A 19,459-nucleotide genomic window follows, 5' to 3' on the forward strand; every position below is an offset into this window, starting at 1 on the left:
AGATTGCATACAGTGGTGGAAATAAGTATTTGATCCCTTGCTGATTTTGTAAGTGTGCCCACTGACAAAGACATGAGCAGCCCATAATTGAAGGGTAGGTTATTGGTAACAGTGAGAGATAGCACATCACAAATTAAATCCGGAAAATCACATTGTGGAAAGTATATGAATTTATTTGCATTCTGCAGAGGGAAATAAGTATTTAATCCCTCTGGCAAACAAGACCTAATACTTGGTGGCAAAACCCTTGTTGGCAAGCACAGCGGTCAGACGTCTTCTGTAGTTGATGATGAGGTTTGCACACATGTCAGGAGGAATTTTGGTCCACTCCTCTTTGCAGATCATCTCTAAATCATTAAGAGTTCTGGGCTGTCGCTTGGCAACTCGCAGCTTCAGCTCCCTCCATAAGTTTTCAATGGGATTAAGGTCTGGTGACTGGCTAGGCCACTCCATGACCCTAATGTGCTTCTTCCTGAGCCACTCCTTTGTTGCCTTGGCTGTATGTTTGGGTCATTGTCGTGCTGGAAGACCCAGCCACGACCCATTTTTAAGGCCCTGGCGGAGGGAAGGAGGTTGTCACTCAGAATTGTACGGTACATGGCCCCATCCATTCTCCCATTGATGCGGTGAAGTAGTCCTGTGCCCTTAGCAGAGAAACACCCCCAAAACATAACATTTCCACCTCCATGCTTGACAGTGGGGACGGTGTTCTTTGGGTCATAGGCAGCATTTCTCTTCCTCCAAACACGGCGAGTTGAGTTCATGCCAAAGAGCTCAATTTTTGTCTCATCTGACCACAGCACCTTCTCCCAATCACTCTCGGCATCATCCAGGTGTTCACTGGCAAACTTCAGACGGGCCGTCACATGTTCCTTCCGGAGCAGGGGGACCTTGCGGGCACTGCAGGATTGCAATCCGTTATGTCGTAATGTGTTACCAATGGTTTTCGTGGTGACAGTGGTCCCAGCTGCCTTGAGATCATTGACAAGTTCCCCCCTTGTAGTTGTAGGCTGATTTCTAACCTTCCTCATGATCAAGGATACCCCACGAGGTGAGATTTTGCGTGGAGCCCCAGATCTTTGTCGATTGACAGTCATTTTGTACTTCTTCCATTTTCTTACTATGGCACCAACAGTTGTCTCCTTCTCGCCCAGCGTCTTACTGATGGATTTGTAGCCCATTCCAGCCTTGTGCAGGTGTATGATCTTGTCCCTGACATCCTTAGACAGCTCCTTGCTCTTGGCCATTTGTAGAGGTTAGAGTCTGACTGATTCACTGAGTCTGTGGACAGGTGTCTTTCATACAGGTGACCATTGCCGACAGCTGTCTGTCATGCAGGTAACGAGTTGATTTGGAGCATCTACCTGGTCTGTAGGGGCCAGATCTCTTACTGGTTGGTGGGGGATCAAATACTTATTTCCCTCTGCAGAATGCAAATAAATTCATATACTTTCCACAATGTGATTTTCCGGATTTAATTTGTGATGTGCTATCTCTCACTGTTACCAATAACCTACCCTTCAATTATGGGCTGCTCATGTCTTTGTCAGTGGGCAAACTTACAAAATCAGCAAGGGATCAAATACTTATTTCCACCACTGTATATGTATACGTGGCGGGGCATAATCGAAAGGTGCACCCAAGTTTTCCTGAGGATGTCCTCGCAGGATGTCCCGGCGAAGGGGTGGGGAAACGTGTATCATCGAAACAAGATGGGCATCCGTCTTTCATTTCGATAATACGGTCGGGGATGCCCAAATCTTGACATTTAGGTCGTCCCTAGAGATGGTTGTCCTTAGACTTGGTCGTTTCTGATTTTCGGCGATAATGGAAACTAAGGACGCCCATCTCAGAAACAACCGAATCCAAGCCATTTGGTCATGGGAGGAGCCAGCATTCATAGTGCACTGGTCCCCTTGACATACCAGGACACCAACCGGGCACCCTAGGGGGCACTGCAGTGGACTTCAGAAAAAGCTCCCAGGTACATAGCTCCCTTACCTTGTGTGCTGAGACCACCAACCCCCCAAAACCCACTACCCACAACTGTACACTACTACCGTATCCCTTACGGGTGAAGGGGGGCACCTAGGTGTGGGTACAGTGGGTTTCTGGTGGGTTTTGGAGGGCTCACATTTACCACCACAAGTGTAACAGGTATGGGGGGATGGGCCTGGGTCCACCTGCCTGAAGTGCTTTGCACCCACTAAAACTACTCCAGGGACCTGCATACTGCTGCGATGGAGCTGGGTATGGCATAGAGGCTGGCACAACATTTTTTAAAGTTCTTTTTTGAGGGTGGGAGGGGGTTAGTGACCACTGGGGGAGTAAGGGGAGGTCATCCCCAATTCCCTCCAGTGGTCATCTGGTTAGTTCAGGCACCTTTTTGGGCCTTGATCGTAAGAAAAACTGGACCAGGTAAAGTCGTCCAAATGCTCGTCAGGGATGCCCTTTTTTTTCCCATTATGGGTCAAAGACGCCCATGTGTTAGGCACACCCAAGTCCCGCCTTTGCTATGCCTCCGACACACCCCTGGGAACTTTGGTTGTCCCTGCGACGGAAAGCAGTTGGGGACGCCCAAAATCGGCTTTCGATTATGCCGATTTTGGCGACCCTGTGAGAAGGACGCCCATCTTCCAATTTGTGTCGAAAGATGGGCGTCCTTCTCTTTTGAAAATAAGCCTTATAGTGATTTCAGAAAGCTGCTATTTACACAAGTAGATCACTGGGGGGCATAGTTTGGCTGTGACTTGCATGGGTCAAAAATCTACACATGTATTCCCCTGTTGGGGTTTGCACCAGCTTGTCACACAGATCTTTTAAAAAATACTCATTTTACCCAAAGCTTGACACAATAAAGGGAGTAATTCTCCTTATCCATCATTATGTCCTCCCCCCAAAATTGTAGCCTCCCTGCTTAATTGGCAACGCTTAAACATATTTGTTTGTAAAATCTGTCAGCATATGTCATTTGTATGTAACCCTCTCCCCCACACACACTATAATGGGGATTACTAAGAGTCAGAATGTGGGACCCTCCAGAGTTACTGAGGGGAGGGTTCTAAGGTTGTTGGTGGTAGACGATGCAGCCCAACGGGGTGGGTTCCTGTGTAAGTTGGAGAGGGAATGTTCTTGGTTGTTGAATGGACAGTAGGGGAGGAGTTAGGATTTAATAAATGTTGTTGGGGTTTGCACAAGTTCTTTGGTTGCCTTTACCCCTGCCAGGACCCTTGAGAAGGGGGGGGGGGGGGGTGTTGTCCTGGATGGGTTCAAGAAACTAAGGCTGACCAAAGAGGAGGTTTCTGTTAGTGAAGCATTAACTGTGTAGTAGAGGAGTGCTCCAGGTGGGAAATAGGAGATCCCAGCCTGGGAGCAAGAATAGGAAAGAACTGTTCAGAACCAAAGGTGGCAGCCTGGAGAGGTACTCCTTTGGAGGAGAGTGTGAACACACAGGGAGATCTGATCCAAACGAAGATCTGCTTCCTGCACAAGTGCTGCAAATATATACTTACTGTAGGATTATAAAATTGAACTCTTTATCTCTAAACAGGATTTAAACTGCTTGTTGCAGAATTCTTCAGTAAAGTTCTGGTTATTCTGCATAAAACCTTGGATTGGAGCATTTTTCTTTGTATGAGAGTGGGAATCTACTTACTTTCAGTACTAACAGAGAAAAGCGTGCAAAGTGTATAATGAGTAAAAGCCCTGGCTTAATATCCTATGGCCTACCGGATTTTAATCTGGCCCAGCCTGCGCCCAGCTCAGGTTATGTGACCAAGAAGGTTTCTTGGATTTTACACTGGATTTGGACTATCTTTGTGGCCCTGGTCTCGGGTACCCCCTAACCCGCGATGAGGTAGCTGGTGCCTGGAGTGTATGCGGCGAGATCAAGGTTACATGTAAAGTGGCTGCTCCCACTGTAGGTACCAGGAAATACACATGAACTCCTGCATTCTAGGTGCCCCAATGCCATATGCTTAGCACCAGGATTATGTTATAGAATACTAGTGTAAGTTGGCATTGGTGTGCCTAAGGTTAGGTGCCAACAGTTAATGCTAAGTCAATGGAAGTTGTAACTGTTGGTGCCTAATTGTGCCCTGAAGTGTGCATAACTTATAATATTCTATAAGTTATGCGAGTATCTCAGAGACATACCCATGACCCACTTATACTCCACCCAGGTTTGCAGTTACATGCTAAGCGACTTTGGCACATATGTTATAGAATAGCACCTAGCACTTACATACATAATTGTCATACAGCTATTATTCTATAACTTATGCGCACAATTGGCACCTATCTTTAGGTGTCAATTTATAGAATTTCCTTTCGTATGTCTCAAACTCACTGAGAGCCATGCCGTGCTGGAAAAGGTGGTCCAGGGAAGGTGAAGAAATCTGGATATTGGTAGCTGACTGGGGGAAAGTGCTGGGGAGGGTTCACTAGCATGGGAGAGAGAGTTTGGGGTAACTTCATTTTCATTATACATGTTGCTCTGAGTACTGTCTGCATAATTTGAAAGGAACCTTTCCCTACCTCATTGCCCAGGTTGCTGTGCACTAGCAACTTTGTCCTGTTACAGTGAGGTTTTTGTTTTTTGGGTTTTTTTTTTGCCAGTGTGGCCCCTGTTTAACAAATAGTGAAAAAAAATTGGTTTAGATTATGACCTGAGTACTATAAATAAACCTCTTTTTAGGAAGTATTTTTGATACCAACAATCATTATTAATGAATTTTCTTTTTCCATTCTACCAGGACTCACTCAGGTGCCCCGAGCATCTAAGACAGAAATTTCCTTCACTGTGTCTGATTCTAAATCCTATCAAAAATATATAGACAGCATTGACAATTTCGTAAAGATGTACGACGATGAGAAGCAAACTGAAACAAAAGATTTTGAAGACTGCGGATGTAAGTTCTGGCATTTTGTTTGCATTATTCATTGGCCTCTTTTATTCATTGGCATTTTAGAAAGGACATTTAAATTGGAAATGAGATGCTCAGGCTGGGATGTTTGAAGTTCTGCTAATATTTTAGAACAGGATCTGCCAACATAGAGCCTGTTCTAAAATACATTGTGAAGTGGACATCTATGAGCGAGCTACATGCAGCTGGAACTTCTATTTTAGAATGTAAACAACGTTGTAAAATATAGATGGGGAAAGCAGGCACCTAAACATCTACTTGGTAGCACATGGATATCTATGTTGTGAAATAGCAACATAGGGTTTATATTGGCTCAAGCTACAGTATATAGGGTTTATATTGGCTCAAGCTGTCACCTGACACCTCCCTCCCCACATCAAGAGTTCTGAGCCCATATCAAGCTGTCACCTGACCCCTCCCCATGTTCTGATGCCCCTCTTGGACCCCCCCAGTGTTCCAATCCTCCCACACAAAACCTCGTCTTGGATACAAAAGTTTAAATCTCCTAGAGCCCTCCCCTCCTCCACCCTCTCCCCAGGGACCTACCTGGTATGTAGATGACCCATATTAGTGGTCCTAGGCAGCAGTGGTCCCCCTCCACTGCAGTCCAGGATCCAAGATGAAGTTTGCCCTACATATGTTAAATCACATGGGCATATTATAATATAAATGACATAGTCTGAGTTAAAATCAGTCAACAATTAATTATGACTGTAGTGTTAACCTTTTGGACACTGCCACCAATCTACCTCTTTGGTGAAAGTGCACCATTGACAATGGCCATACAGGTAGTGACCCATCTTGGATGACATAGATCGAACATTCTCAAATTTGTTTCAGATTCCTCCACATTCTTACTTCCCTAATATGCAATAATAGTGTGAATTTTAAATTCTGAATGCAGATTTAAAACATGCTAGTGTCAACAAATAGAACGAACCATCCATTTTGACATGGTCAAATATGGAACAATATAAGTCAACTCTGGGGAGTGCACATTGGTTTTATATTGTAGAATTAATTCTGATTTGCAAACCCCAATTTTTATATACTTTCTCTCATTCAGTAACCTGCTCCAAAGGTGTAAATGTATGCATGCACATATTTTATAAGATATTTGTAATTTGCAACTCTACCTAAACTATGCCTAACCACAGATGGCATAAAAGTGGGTGCAACCTTGCAGTGCACCTACTAGCATGAACACTCCATTCAATTTTATGAGGGCCATTTACTACATATATAACATGCTTTACACATGGAAAAAGCTTTACAAATTTGTTCCTTGTATACCCAGTTTGTATGCACACATATGCGATACATGCTTGTATTTGAGCCTGTATATCTTTGATTACAGATACACTGTGATCTGAAGGATTAGTGTTCTGGGCCAATCCCATTATTCAGCTGCAGTATGTATTGTCAGTGGAGACCAGTGCAGTTAGAGTTCTTCTATAGTCCTCATCCAGTGAAGAGGAACCTGTGTTGTCCGGAGAATCCATCAAACAATATAGAGAGAATGCTAGTGTAGGAGGGGAGAAAAGACTCTTCCCTTCCTCCAAAAAGTATTTTATCTCATCAGACAGAATTAGATGGATGCAAGAGTTTAGAGGAGAAATCAATTGGTTCTACAATGTATGGGGATAATTCTTTAAGGTGTCACCTAAATTTAGGTGGTAAGAATGCAAATAAATTCAGGTATTCAAGCCATTTACATGTACATGTGAACCCTTATTCATGTAAATGAGCAGTTCCTGGCTAAGCAGTATTCTTTAAGTACACGCCTTGATGTGATGGCGCACACTTTACAGGTGGGCATTCACATGTGGCTTTTGGGCGGGGTACACATTTACATGTTTCTTATAAATTACTATAGCTTACGCATGATTTAAAAAAAAAATCTAAGCATAACAATTAACACCAGCTCTATTGCTGTGTAAGTGATTACACCTATAATATAGGTGCATTTTTGACACTGTATGTTATTAGTCTATAAGGAAAAGTAGATGCCTTTCTCTGAGGACAAGCAGGCTTATAATTCTCAAAAGTGGGTGACGTCGACCCGCGTTGCCTGCTCTGGAATTTACCAAAGCTAAATGAGATCTTTGTGGAGCGCATCGTGAGAGCGCAGTTTCCTCAGTTCTTCTTTTTCCATGGTGAGCAGAAGGTGTGTTTTTTTATCGTCTACTTGCATTGCTCGGTCCTAGAGAGATTTTTTTGTGCCTTTTGGCTATTTTTCATTTATTTTTTCATCATTTATTGTGTTCTTATTGTTGGAACCTCCTTCCTTTAAGTTTCCTTTAATTTTTTAGTGATCTTACCTGATTTTAAGTTTCCTTTTATTTTCCGTCATCATCAGGCCACTTTTAGGCCTTGACTTCAGTCACGAACTTTCCCTTTCTTTTTCTGTGCCTTTCCTGTTTTTCAGGCACCATTGCATCGTTTAATTTAGCAGATGAAGTTTTTCCTTCCATGTCCACGAAAGTTCCCAGTGGTTTCAAGTGCTGTACCTGGTGCAATCGGAGAGTCTTTGTAAAATACACCATATCTTGGTCTCTGCAGTGTCTTGGGCCTGACCACAGCTCCACTAACTGTGTCTTTGAATGAAGAAAAGGACCCAGGTTTCCAGAGAGGCTCAACAAGAGACGATTTTTGGAGCCAAGTCTGGTTCCTCGACGTCAGCATCTGCATTGATGTTGAGTGTAGCACCGGCATCAAGAACATCGGTAAGCATGGCTGCTTAGACACTGGGAGTAGTGAAGCATTAAGTGGGTCTCCACCTGCCTCAAGGCCTACTGCTGTTCAGGGCCCCCGGGACAGTCCATTGTTGGACCTGACCCTGAGGCAATGTGTGGATTTGACGTCGTCCTCATCGGCACAGAGGAGCCTCTGTGATATGCTTCGGCGAAGGCCAAGAAGCATCATCATTGATCCTCTTCGACCATGGTGCCAGGAGCTCCAGAGAGTTGAAGGATTCGGCACCTGGGAAGCGTCGGCACTGGAAGGACGGATCCCCCTCCATACAGGAGATGCCAATGTGAGGTCTCCCAGCAGCCAACATCTAGCTCCTGCGTCGACCCCAGCGGTTCTTCTACCTGCTCATAAGCCGGCACCCCAGCTTTTTCTGGTGTCGACCCTCGATGAGCACATCCAGGCCTTGCTCCCTGAGCTGCTGGATGGCCTCGTACAACAGTGTGAATCGGTATCTGGGGTGCTTGCGCCTACTCTGCTTCCCATTGCAGCCCTGCCTGGCCGTCAGCCTCAGTGCAGTCTTCGACACCGATGCCACATGCGGCACCAGTGTCGACTGCCACCCAAGCCGGCATTCCCTTGTCATCAGTGGAGGAAGCTTCACCAGAGTCGAGGCAGGAGCCGGCTTCTCAACGCTGTTCTCAAGGATGTGGTTCCTCTGCATCGAGGCAGGTTTGGTCTCGACACTCCCATCAGGAGATATTTTCTGACACAGAGGAGGAGCGCTAATGGGATTCAGAGGAGGCTCCAAGGTAATTTTCTTCGGACAAGCCCTATGGAATTCCCTCTGAACCCTCACCTCCACCTAAAAGGAGACAGTCTGCTCTGGAGAGCCTTTCATTTCCATCTTTTGTAAAGGAAATGGCTGATGCCATTCCATTTACTTAGGAAGTGGAGGATGAGCTCAGGGCCAAGATGCTTGAGGTCCTGGACTACAGTCTCTTTCTAAGGAGGCTGTGACTGCACCTTTCCATGAGGTACTCAAGGAAATCCTCACCAGGAACTTGGAGTCCCCTCTGTTGGTCTCTGTCATCCCAAGAAGTTTGTTCCCCAGTATTGACTCCACAGTATGCCTGGTTTTGATAGGCCTCAGTTGCCTCACAATTCCATGGTGGTGGAATCTGCTCGCACAAGAGCCAGGAGTTCCAGGGACTATGCCTTGGCATCCCCAGATAGAGCAGCTAGAACCCTGATTCTATTGGGAGGAAGATGTACCAGGCATGAATGTTTATTTCCCTTATACAATCTTATGAGCTCTTCATGAGCGTCTACTTGTGAAACTCAGTGCACAAGTTGTCCGACCTGGCTGATGTGCACCCTTCAGAGCAGGCTGAGTCAGTTGCCAGTTGGTCAAGCAACAGAAGACGTGTCGAAAGTTTTTGGCCAGGGCACTTACGACTTTTGATGAGGGATCCAGGATTTCTGCTCAAGCTATAGCAATGTGCAGACTGTAATGGCTGTGTGTTTCTGACTTGGAACATTCTGTTCAGCAGAGGTTGGAATGCCGGGGGAGAAGGTTGAGGAGTTCACAGACCAAATAAAAAAAACACACTGATACCTTCTCTTCTGTCTCCCATCGGGTGTCCTCTGCATCAGCCTTCTCCTCTAGGAGGACTTTTGGCAAGCCAAGGAGGAGTTCCTATTACTATCCTAGGCGTAGGTACAACCCTTCAGCTCACCAGCCTGCTCAGGCTTAACCCCAGTGCACCTAAGGCTCCTGCTGCTCCTCAGGAAAAGCAAGGGACAAGCTTTTGACTGGCTCTAGCAGAGCATAGCCGTAGTAAAAGTGTCCATCCCAGACAACTTGCCGGTCAGGGGGAGGTTGAAATTTTTTCACCAAAGGTGGCCTCTTATAACCTTCGACTGGTGGGTTCTTCAAATAGTTCGTCTTGGATATGCCCTCAATTGGTATCTCAAACCTCCAAATTGCCCACCAAGAGCTCATTCATTCAGCTCTCTACACAGGCAGGTACTTGCAGAGAAACTCTCTACCCTTCTGAAGGCCCTTGCCGTCGAACCCGTTCCACCAGGGGAAGAAGGGCAGGGATTCTTTTCCAGGTACTTCCTCATGCAAAAGAAAACAGGAGGGATGCCTCCCATCCTAGACCTAAGAGCCCTGAACAAATTCCTAGTCCGAGAAAATGATTGACTATGCTCCCTGGAGTTAAAGGATGCATATACTCATATCCTGATACTTCCAGCCCACCAGAACTATCTTCGATTTTTGGCTGGGAACACACTGCTTTTAGTACCGCGTGTTGCCTTTGGCCTCGCATCACCTCCCAGGGTCTTCACCAATGTCTAGGGGTAGTTGCAGCATCGCTACACAGACTGAGAGTTCATGTGTTCCCATATCTCGATAGTTGGCTGGTTAAGAGCACCTTGGAGGAGGGTGCTCAGGAGTCCATGCGGATGCTCGAGGTACTAGGGTTCATTTTAAAATACCACAAGTCTCATCTCTACCCTGTCCAGCAATTGGAGTTCATAGAAGCCCCGCTCAATACTCGGATGGTACGAGCCTACCTCCCAGACAAGAGAGCAGACAATCTTCTCGCACTTGCATCCAAGGCTCGTGCTTCTCAGCAGGTCACAGCTCAGCAGATGTTGAGATTGTTGGGTCACATGGTGTATGTTACGCACATGAGATCTGCTCAGTGGACCTTGGCTTCTGAGTGGTATCAAGCCACAGGGAGCCTGGAAGATGTCATCCAATTGTCCCAGATCTTGTACTCTCCCTTCAGTGGAGGACCATTCGATTCAGCAGTTGACTCTGGGACTTCCATTCCAAAATCCTCAGCTTCAAAAATTGCTGATGATGGATGCATCTCTCCTAGATGGGGTGCTCATGTAGATGGGCTTCACACTCAAGAAACTTAGTCCTTCCAGGAAACAAATCAGATCAATCTCCTGGAGCTCCAGGCGATCTGTTATTCTCTAAAGGCTTTCAGAGATTGGCTGTCTCACCAAATTGTTCTTATTCAAACAGACAATCAGATTGCAATGTATTACACCAACAAGCAGGGAGCACCGGATCACACCCTCTGTGTTAGGAGACCGTCCAGATGTGGCATTGGGTTTGCCGTCATGGCATGTTCCTTCGTGCCACTTATCTGGCGAGCAAAAACAACACCCTGGGCTGACAGACTGAGGCAGGATAATGAAATCACACAGAGTGGTCTGTCAATATGGGCATTGCCCACAAGATCTTCCAGGCATGGAGCACCCCCTCGGTGGATCTTTTCCCAATCACTCAACCACAAGGTCCCTCAGTTCTGTTCCAGGCTTCAGGCCTATGACAGACTAGTGTCAGATGCCTTCCCCCTCAACTGGTATCCTCCTGTACCTCTAGTGGGGAAGACTTGTTGAAACTCAAGCAAGAACCATGATTCTGATGCGCCGTACTGACTGTGGCAGATATAGTTCCTTCTTCTTCTGGAGTTATCCTCCGAAGAACCGTGGAGATTGGATTGTTTTCTGATCCTCATCACGCAGAACAAGGGGTCTCTTCTTCATCCCAACCTCCAGTCTCTGGCTCTCACAGCTTGGATGTTGAGAGCCTAGAATTTGGTTCCTTGGGTCTTTCGGAGGGTGTCTCCCGGGTCTTGCTGGCTTCCAGGAAAGACTCCACTAAGAGGTGCTATTCTTTCAAATGAAGGATGTTTGCCATCTGGTTTGAGAGCAAAGCCCTGGATCCCCTTGATTGCCCTACACAGACCCTGCTTGAATACCTTCTACGCCTTTCAGCGGTCTGGTCTCAAGACCAACTCCATAAAAGGTTCACCTTAGTGCAATTAGTGCTGATCATCAACGAGTAGAGGGTAAGCCCATCTCTGGACAGCCTCTAGTTGTTTGCTTCATGAGAGGTTTGCTTTTGTCAAAGCCCTCTATCAAACCTCCATCAGTATCACGGGATCTCAATGTCGTTCTCACCCAGCTGATGAAAGCTCCTTTTGAGCCACTGAATTCCTGATACTGGGTGCCTATGCTGCTAGCCAATTAGAGATTGTGTATTTATCTCTAATTGGCTAGCAGCTTGCATTTCTTTTACTTACGCTCAGGCTGGGCTGGCCCTAGAGGGTCATGTCACAGCTCATAATGTCAGAGCCATGGCTGCTTTGGTATCCCAATTGTGGTCAGCCTCCATTGACAAAATTTGCAAGGCTGCGACATGGTCTTCAGTCCACACATTGACATCACGCTACTACTCCACCCTCTTAGGCCCGTTTTATTCTGTTCCAGGCTGCAGTTCCATTCAGATTGTATATAGTTTCAGGTTAATCTGTGTTATGCCATCACTGTTGCGAGGCCCAATTGACCAATGGGACAGTTGGGCCTGGATACAAGGGATTCCCCACTGCTTGTCCTTGGAGAAAGCGAAGGTACTTAACTGGCAGGTGTTCTCAGAGGACAGCGGGCTTTATATTCTCATAGTCCCTCCCACCTCCCCTTGGAGTTGTCTCCTTTGTTCTTTTTACTTTATTTTGCTATAGTATTAAACTGAGCAGACCGCGTTCTCGTGGCGGGCAAGAAGGCACTCGCGCATGCACAGTGGAGCGCGTCTTGCATTCTATAAGGTCTCTCATTTAGTTTTGGTAAATTCCTGACTGGGCGACGCGGGTTGACGTCACCACTTATGAGAATATAAAGCCTGCTGTCCTCGGAGAACACCTGCTATAGGTAAGTACCTTCACTATTTATGCACCCCTTTATAGAATTAGCTTTTATGGAGGTTATTCTCTAACAGGGTGCCACCAATTAGGCAGCCTATTACCATGGGTGATGAATCTATTCTATAAGACCACTTATACTTGTTAAATGTTCTTATAGAATATTAGCATAAAGCTGCATTAATGTACCAAAATTTAGGCATGAACATTTAAAACAAGTCTATGGTTTGTGTAAATGATAGTCTAAATGTGACATTTACATGCTTAGCTTACAGTATTCTGTAAGTAGTCCACATAAATATCAGCCCTGCCCATGCTCCTGTAACAATTATGTGCTTTTCCATTTTAGTGTGCAATTATAGAATAACACTTAGGCACCATCCTGCCATTTATACACATATGTGTACACTTACCCACATGGATAGCAGTATTCTGTAAATTTAAGTGTGCAAAAGGTGTTTAAATTTAAGCAACCTGTTGTAGAATGAGGAGGTACGTACTTATTGGTGCCATGCAAAATGACTAAAGCATTCTGTCATGTACCCTGACTATGATTTCTGGATTTTCAGGGGAACCGAGTGAGTACATAGAAAGAAAAGACTCAAGTGTATCAGGGCTGAAGAAAGTATGCACATTCAAGCGTAATGGCTGGGAACTGCTCTGGCCTGTCAGATACTATTATGGCTATAGTTCTGGGAAACCATGTGTCATTATAAGCCCAACAGGGTCGTGGGCTTCAAGCCTAAGGTAAGGGTGATTATTCAGATTCTCACCTCGTTTAACCAGAACTTTGCTGTAAATTAATTTAACTTCAAACTTTGAGTTTTGTCCTCTTCTGTGCCTTTTAAGCAGTCACACACATGGCTATGAGTGAATCTTGGTCTGATTCATTCCCAAAAATCAACTTATTTAAAAAAGGAAAAACAAAACAAAGCTTGCATGCAAAAATGAAAAGATTCGGTCTCTTTGATACATGACAGTTTGAGGACCCACTGCTGTTATGTAACCATAATGACCTCACTAATGGTGAGGTTTCAAGAACATTTAGCTACTATTATACTATATGATATGGGCTGTGTAGAGAAGGCATATAATATTTAACTGTGTATTGTTAACTTTATTAGATATAAATGTTCCCATTAAGTTCTCTCAAAGTTTTTTGGGTGCTTCTTTGAGCCTATGAGAACAGCCATGTATGGAACAATGCTGCTTTATATGTTTTGGCCATGCAGTGCATTTGGGGGTACAGTTCTCAAATTATTAAAGCTGTTTATTAACCTGCACTAAGTTTTTTTTTAGTTAATTCATATTAGTAGGCAAAGTTACTTACCTGTAGCAAGTAGTCTCCATGGACAGCATGGTTGATATCACCAATGGAATCTGTGTTGGAAGCTATTCCAGCTTAGTAATGACTAGTAGATTTTGAACTGCCTTACCATGCAAGCGTGCCACTTTCTGCCTGCCGCAGTTATACGGGACCACCTCAGTTTTTTTTTTATTCAGTTAGAGTAGAATATAGCAACTTGGGGAGGTGGGAGGGTATATGAGGGCTTCTATCTTGATGTTCAGATAGAACACCTGCTATAGGTAAATAACTTGGTTTTCTCCAGGACAAGCAGGATAGTAAGTCCTTACAATGTAGGACTCCCTAGCTACAGGCTGCCTTCAATAGAAAAAGCAGTAATTAGAAATGAGGTACCACAACAGACAGATACCAACATCTTTTTGGTGGCAAATATTCTTTTTCTTTCTCTCTTTTTTAATTTGGAAGACAGCCTGGAACAGAAAAGAAAATGGACCTGGGGAGTTGGAGTTGGATTCTAATCTACAAAGAGATTCTGGGCAAACCTACTGTTGCATCAAGAGTCTTTCTCTAAACACTATTGGGATGTAAATGTATGAACGGATGTCCATATTGCAGCCCTCCAGATTTCCTCCATGGAGGCTGACCTCAAGTGGGCTACCCACACAGTCATAGCTCTGATGTTATGAGCTGTAACATGATCCTCAAGAGTTAAGCCTGCCTGGGCATAAATGAAGGAAATGCAGTTCTCCTACCAATTGGATAGAGTGTGTTTTTTGATCTTGTTAGTGTCAGAAGAAACACAAAGCTGAGTGTATCTTCTAGGGGCTCTAGTGTGTGCCAAAAAGAAGGCCAAGGCTGTTTTGCAATCTTGAGTGGGCATGAGGTTTGGGGAAAAATGTTGGTAGGACAATAAGATAGAAATCAGATCAATCAGATAGAAATCCAACACTACCTTAGGAAGGAACTTAGGATGAGTATGCAGAACCACTCAGTTGTTGTAGGACTTAGTATAAGGTGGATCAGTTACTAAAACCTGAAGCTCACTTTCACTGGGTACTGACATTACCACCACCTCAAAGTGGATCTTCTAGGTCAGGCACTTCACTTCACAGGTATCAAATGGCTTAAAAGGAGCTTTTATCACCTGGGATAACACCACGTTGAGGTCCCATAAAATTTCAAGAGGCTTGATGGGAGGCTTCAGTGGAAGAAAGGCCCACATAAAGCAAACTATAAGCAGTACAGAGATGGGTTTTTCTTCTAAATGATGTTGATAAGCACCAGTTGCACTAAGGTGTACTCTAACAGAGTTGGTTTTCAAATCTGACTCAGATAGATGTAGAAGGTATTCAGTATGGGACAGGAAAAAGGGTCTAGAGCCCTTCCATCACACCAGCCACCAAACCTTCTCCACTTAAACTGTAGGACCTCAAATTCTCTTGTGAAACATTGTCTGGCAAATTCAAATAAGATGTGGAGGAGCATAATTGAACAGGGTGCCCAAGTTTTCCTGAGGGCGTCCTCGCAGGACGTCCCCGTGAAGGGGAGGAAACCCGTATTATCGAAACAAGATGGGCAACCATCTTTTTTAGATAATACGGTCGGCACACCCAAATCTGAACATTTAGGTCGACCTTAGAGATGGTCGTCCCCGATTTTCGGCGATAATGGAAACCGAGGACGCCCATCTCAGAAACTACCAAATCCAAGCCATTTGGTTGTGGGAGGAGCCAGCATTTGTAGTGCACTGGTCCCACTGACATGCCAGGACACCAACCGGGCACTCTAGGGGGCACTGCAGTGGATTTCAGAAAAAGCTCCCAGGTTTATAGCTCCCTTACCTTGTGTGCTGAGCCCCCCAACCCCCCCCACTAAAAACCCATCTCCACAACTGTACACCACTACCATAGCCCTTAGGGATGAAGGGGGCACCTAGATGTGGGCACAGTGGGTTTGTGGTGGGTTTTGAGGGCTCATATTTACCACCACAAGTTTAACAGGTGGGGGGGGGATGGGCCTGGGTCCGCCTGCCTGAAGTGCACTGCAGTACCCGCTAAGACTGCTCCAGGGACCTGCATACTTCTGTCATGGAACTGGGTATGATATTTGAGGCTGGCATAGAGGCTGGAAAAATATATAAAAAAATTTTTTTCAGGGTGGGAGGGGGTTAGTGACCACTGGGGAGTAGGGGGAGGTCATCCCCGATTCCCTCCGGTGGTCATCTGGTCATTTAGGGCACTTTTTGTGGCTTGGTCGTTAAAAAAAAAAGGACCAAGTAAAGTCGGCCAAGTGTTTGTAGGGACGCCCTTCTTTTTTTCCATTATCGGCCGAGGACGCTCATGTGTTAAGCACGCCCCAGTCCCGCCTTCGCTATGCTTCCAACATGCCCCTGTGAGCTTTGGTCGTCCCTGCGACGGAAAGCAGTTGAGGATGCCCAAAATCGGCTTTCGGTTATGCCGATTTGGGTGACCCTGGGAGAAAGACACCCATTTCCCGATTTGTGTCGAAAGATGGGCACCCTTCTCTTTCGAAAATAAGCCTGATAAGTGTTGGGTTCTTGTTGTGGAAAGTTCCAGAAGAAAAGGGAATCACACTTTCCTCAGCCAAAATGGAGCTCTGAGAATCATGGCTCCCTGGTCCTGTCTGAGTTTCAGGAGGGTTTTCATTATCGGGGTTACTGGAGGAGACCCTCCCCTCTAGAAGGTAGGTGTCAGAGGCTGGTTTGCTGTATTTCCATATCCTGGAATAGAACTAAGGTGATTTCTTGTTCTTTGGAGTGGCAAAAAGATCTATTAAGAGAGTGCTCCACTCTTGAAATAATCCTCTGAGCCACTTCCTAACATTCATGTACACAAGTACATAAGTATTGCCATACTGGGAAAGACCAAAAGGTCCATCGAACCCAGCATCCTGTTTCCAACAGTGGCCAATACAGGTCACAAATACCTGACAAGATCCCAAAATATACAAAACATTTTATATGCTTATCCCAGAAAGTGGATTTTCCCCAGTCCATTTAATAACGGCTATGGACTTTTCCTTTCGGAAGCCGTCCAAACCTTTTTTAAACTCTGCTAAGCGAACCGCCGTTACCACATTCTCTGGCAACGAATTCCAGAGTTTAATTATACGTTGAGTGAAGAAACATTTTCTCCGATTTGTTTTAAATTTACAACATTGTAGCTTCATCGCATGCCCCCTAGTCCTAGTATTTTTGGAAAACGTGAACAGACGCTTCACATCTACCCATTCAACTCCACTTATTATTTATAGACCTCTATCATGTCTCCTCTCAGCCGCCTTTTCTCCAAGCTGAAGAGCCCTAGCCGCTTTAGCCTTTCCTCATAGGGAAGTCTTCCCATCCCCTTTATCATTTTTGTCGCCCTTCTCTGCACCTTTTCTAATTCCACTATATCTTTTTAGATGCGGTGACCAGAATTGAACATAATTCAAGGTGCGGTCGCATCATGGAGCGATACAAAGGCATTATAACATCCTCATTTTTGTTTTCCATTCCTTTCCTAATAATACCTAACATTCTATTTGCTTTCTTAGCTGCAGCAGCACACTGAGCAGAAGGTTTCAACGTATCTTCAACGACGACACCTAGATCCCTTTCTTGGTCCGTGACTCCTAACTGGAACCTTGCATGATGTAGCTATAATTCGGGTTCCTCTTTCCCCATGCATCACTTTGCACTTGCTCACATTAAACGTCATCTGCCATTTAGACGCCCAGTCTCCCAGTCTCGTAAGGTCCTCTTGTAATTTTTCACAATCCTCCCACGATTTAACGACTTTGAATAACTTAGTGTCATCAGCAAATTTATTTTTATTTTTTATTTTATTTATCACATTTGTATCTCACCTTTTCCCACTGATCGCAGGCTCAAAGTGGCTTACATTAATACTGTAGTAAGTTACAATGCAAGAAGTACAGTTTTTTTTTTTAAGTTGAGCAGAAAAACAGTTGAACAGCGATGGGTATTGAAGTAGGATATAATTAACAATTATCAGTAGTAAATAAGTAATAAGGTGTAATTAGAATTCATTGGATCTTATAATAGTAAGGGATAATTCTGATTATGTTGAACCTGGGGAATAAACCTTCTTAAACAATACTGTTTTCAATGATTTCCTAAAGTTTAGGTAGTTCTGGGTAGTTTTTGTTAATTTGGGTAAGGCGTTCCACAGTTGAGTGCCAATGTAAGTGAAGTTTGAGGCATGAATTGATTTATACTTTAAGCCATTACAGTCTGGGTAATGTAAGTTCAGATATGATCGTGAGGAACTGGTTCTGTTTCTGGGTGGTAAATCAACCAATTCAAGCATGTATTCTGCTACCTCACCGTAGATTATTCTGTGGATTAATGTACATTTCCATATCATCATGCTGATCAATCCATAGACTGGTGGGTTGTGTCCATCTACCAGCAGGTGGAGATAGAGAGCAATCCTTTTGCCTCCCTATATGTGTCATGTGCTGCCGGAAACTCCTCAGTATGTTCTCTATCTCAGCAGGTGGTGGTCACACACAGCAGCAGCTCTGGCTAGGCCTCCAAGCCTAATTTTTAGGTTTTGTTGAGTGCCTGGGGTTGAGGGCTCTTCTTGAGCAAGTGCAAACCTGGTGGCGCCAGGTCCCTCCTTTTCTCCCCCCTCCCGCTGGCTCCGTTAAAAAAAAAAAAAAATTTTGGACGTCCTTAAAGGCGTTTATTTCGACGTTTATTTAAACGTTTATTGCAGCTACTCACTGGGACACCAGGTCGTTACAGCTCGGAGTGAGAAGCAGGTAATTTTTACCTTTTTATAGCGGGCAGGGGGTTCCCCGATCGATCTCCACGTGGCCTATGGCGTCGGAGGGCGAGGGCGCGAAGAATTGCTCCCCGGACCGCGTGTGCGCTTCTAGCGGGGATGCGGGGGTCTTAAAGTCTAATTCGCCCTTGTTGGGTGTCAGTTCGGAGGCCGGTCAGTGTCCCGGGTCTTCCTCCGGTGCGGCGGTTTTTTCCCGCCATAAACGCCCATCCCCCACTACTCGCCGCCCGCCATTTTGGCCGGCCACTCTGCTCGGACGGCTTCTTCTTGGGCCGCCCTTGAGCTGGGAGACGTTAATGCCATGGCCGCCCTTGATTTGGTGGCGACGGCAAAAAGCGGCTAAAGTTAAGCGCCGTTCTTTCCGCGCGGCTCCTTCGCGGAGTGTCGCGCCGGACGCCATCTTGGATGCGCAGCATGGTTCTCCCCCGCTCTTGTGAGCGCCGGTTGAGGGTGCGTCTAGGGCTGTGGCCCTGGCTGCTGAATTGCACAGTTTGGGGGGTTTCTCCCCCGAGTTTATTTTGCTGCTGCATCAGGCCTTCCTTATGCAGAACGCAGCCCCTTCTCCCTTGTCCGATAAAAGGGTTGAGGCCCCCGGAAGTAAACGCCCTCGGGTGGATGCCCAGGCCTTAGAGGACGCTGTTTCCTCTGATGTAGATGAGGGCAGCGTATCTGAGTTCTCCCAACGGTCCTTTGGGGATTCCTTGAGGAGACGGATTCCCGCTCGGATGGAGCGGATGACCCCTCTGCAGCACGGATCTTTCGCTCAGAGGATTTGCCCAACCTGTTAATGCAGGCCATGAGCATTTTGAAGATTTCCTCTCCGGAGGACGTCTCTCCCTCAGCCCCTGTTGGCTCTGCCATTATGCTGGGGACGAAGCGCCCGCCTAGAACCTTCCACGTGCATGATGCCATGCACACCTTAATTTCGGCTCAATGGGATGTCCCGGAGCGAGCCTCAAAGTGGCTAGGCTATGTCCCGCCTCTATCCTTTGCCTGAAA

The 19,459-nt window shown here is 45.6% G+C and overlaps 1 pseudogene; it reads left to right on the plus strand.

Moving 5' to 3' along the window:
• Positions 1-19,459, plus strand: part of LOC115459562 — a 205,410-nt pseudogene that overhangs the window by 106,960 nt on the left and 78,991 nt on the right.

Source organism: Microcaecilia unicolor, unplaced genomic scaffold (genome assembly GCF_901765095.1).
Source record: "Microcaecilia unicolor unplaced genomic scaffold, aMicUni1.1, whole genome shotgun sequence".
Taxonomy (NCBI): Eukaryota; Metazoa; Chordata; class Amphibia; order Gymnophiona; family Siphonopidae; genus Microcaecilia; species Microcaecilia unicolor.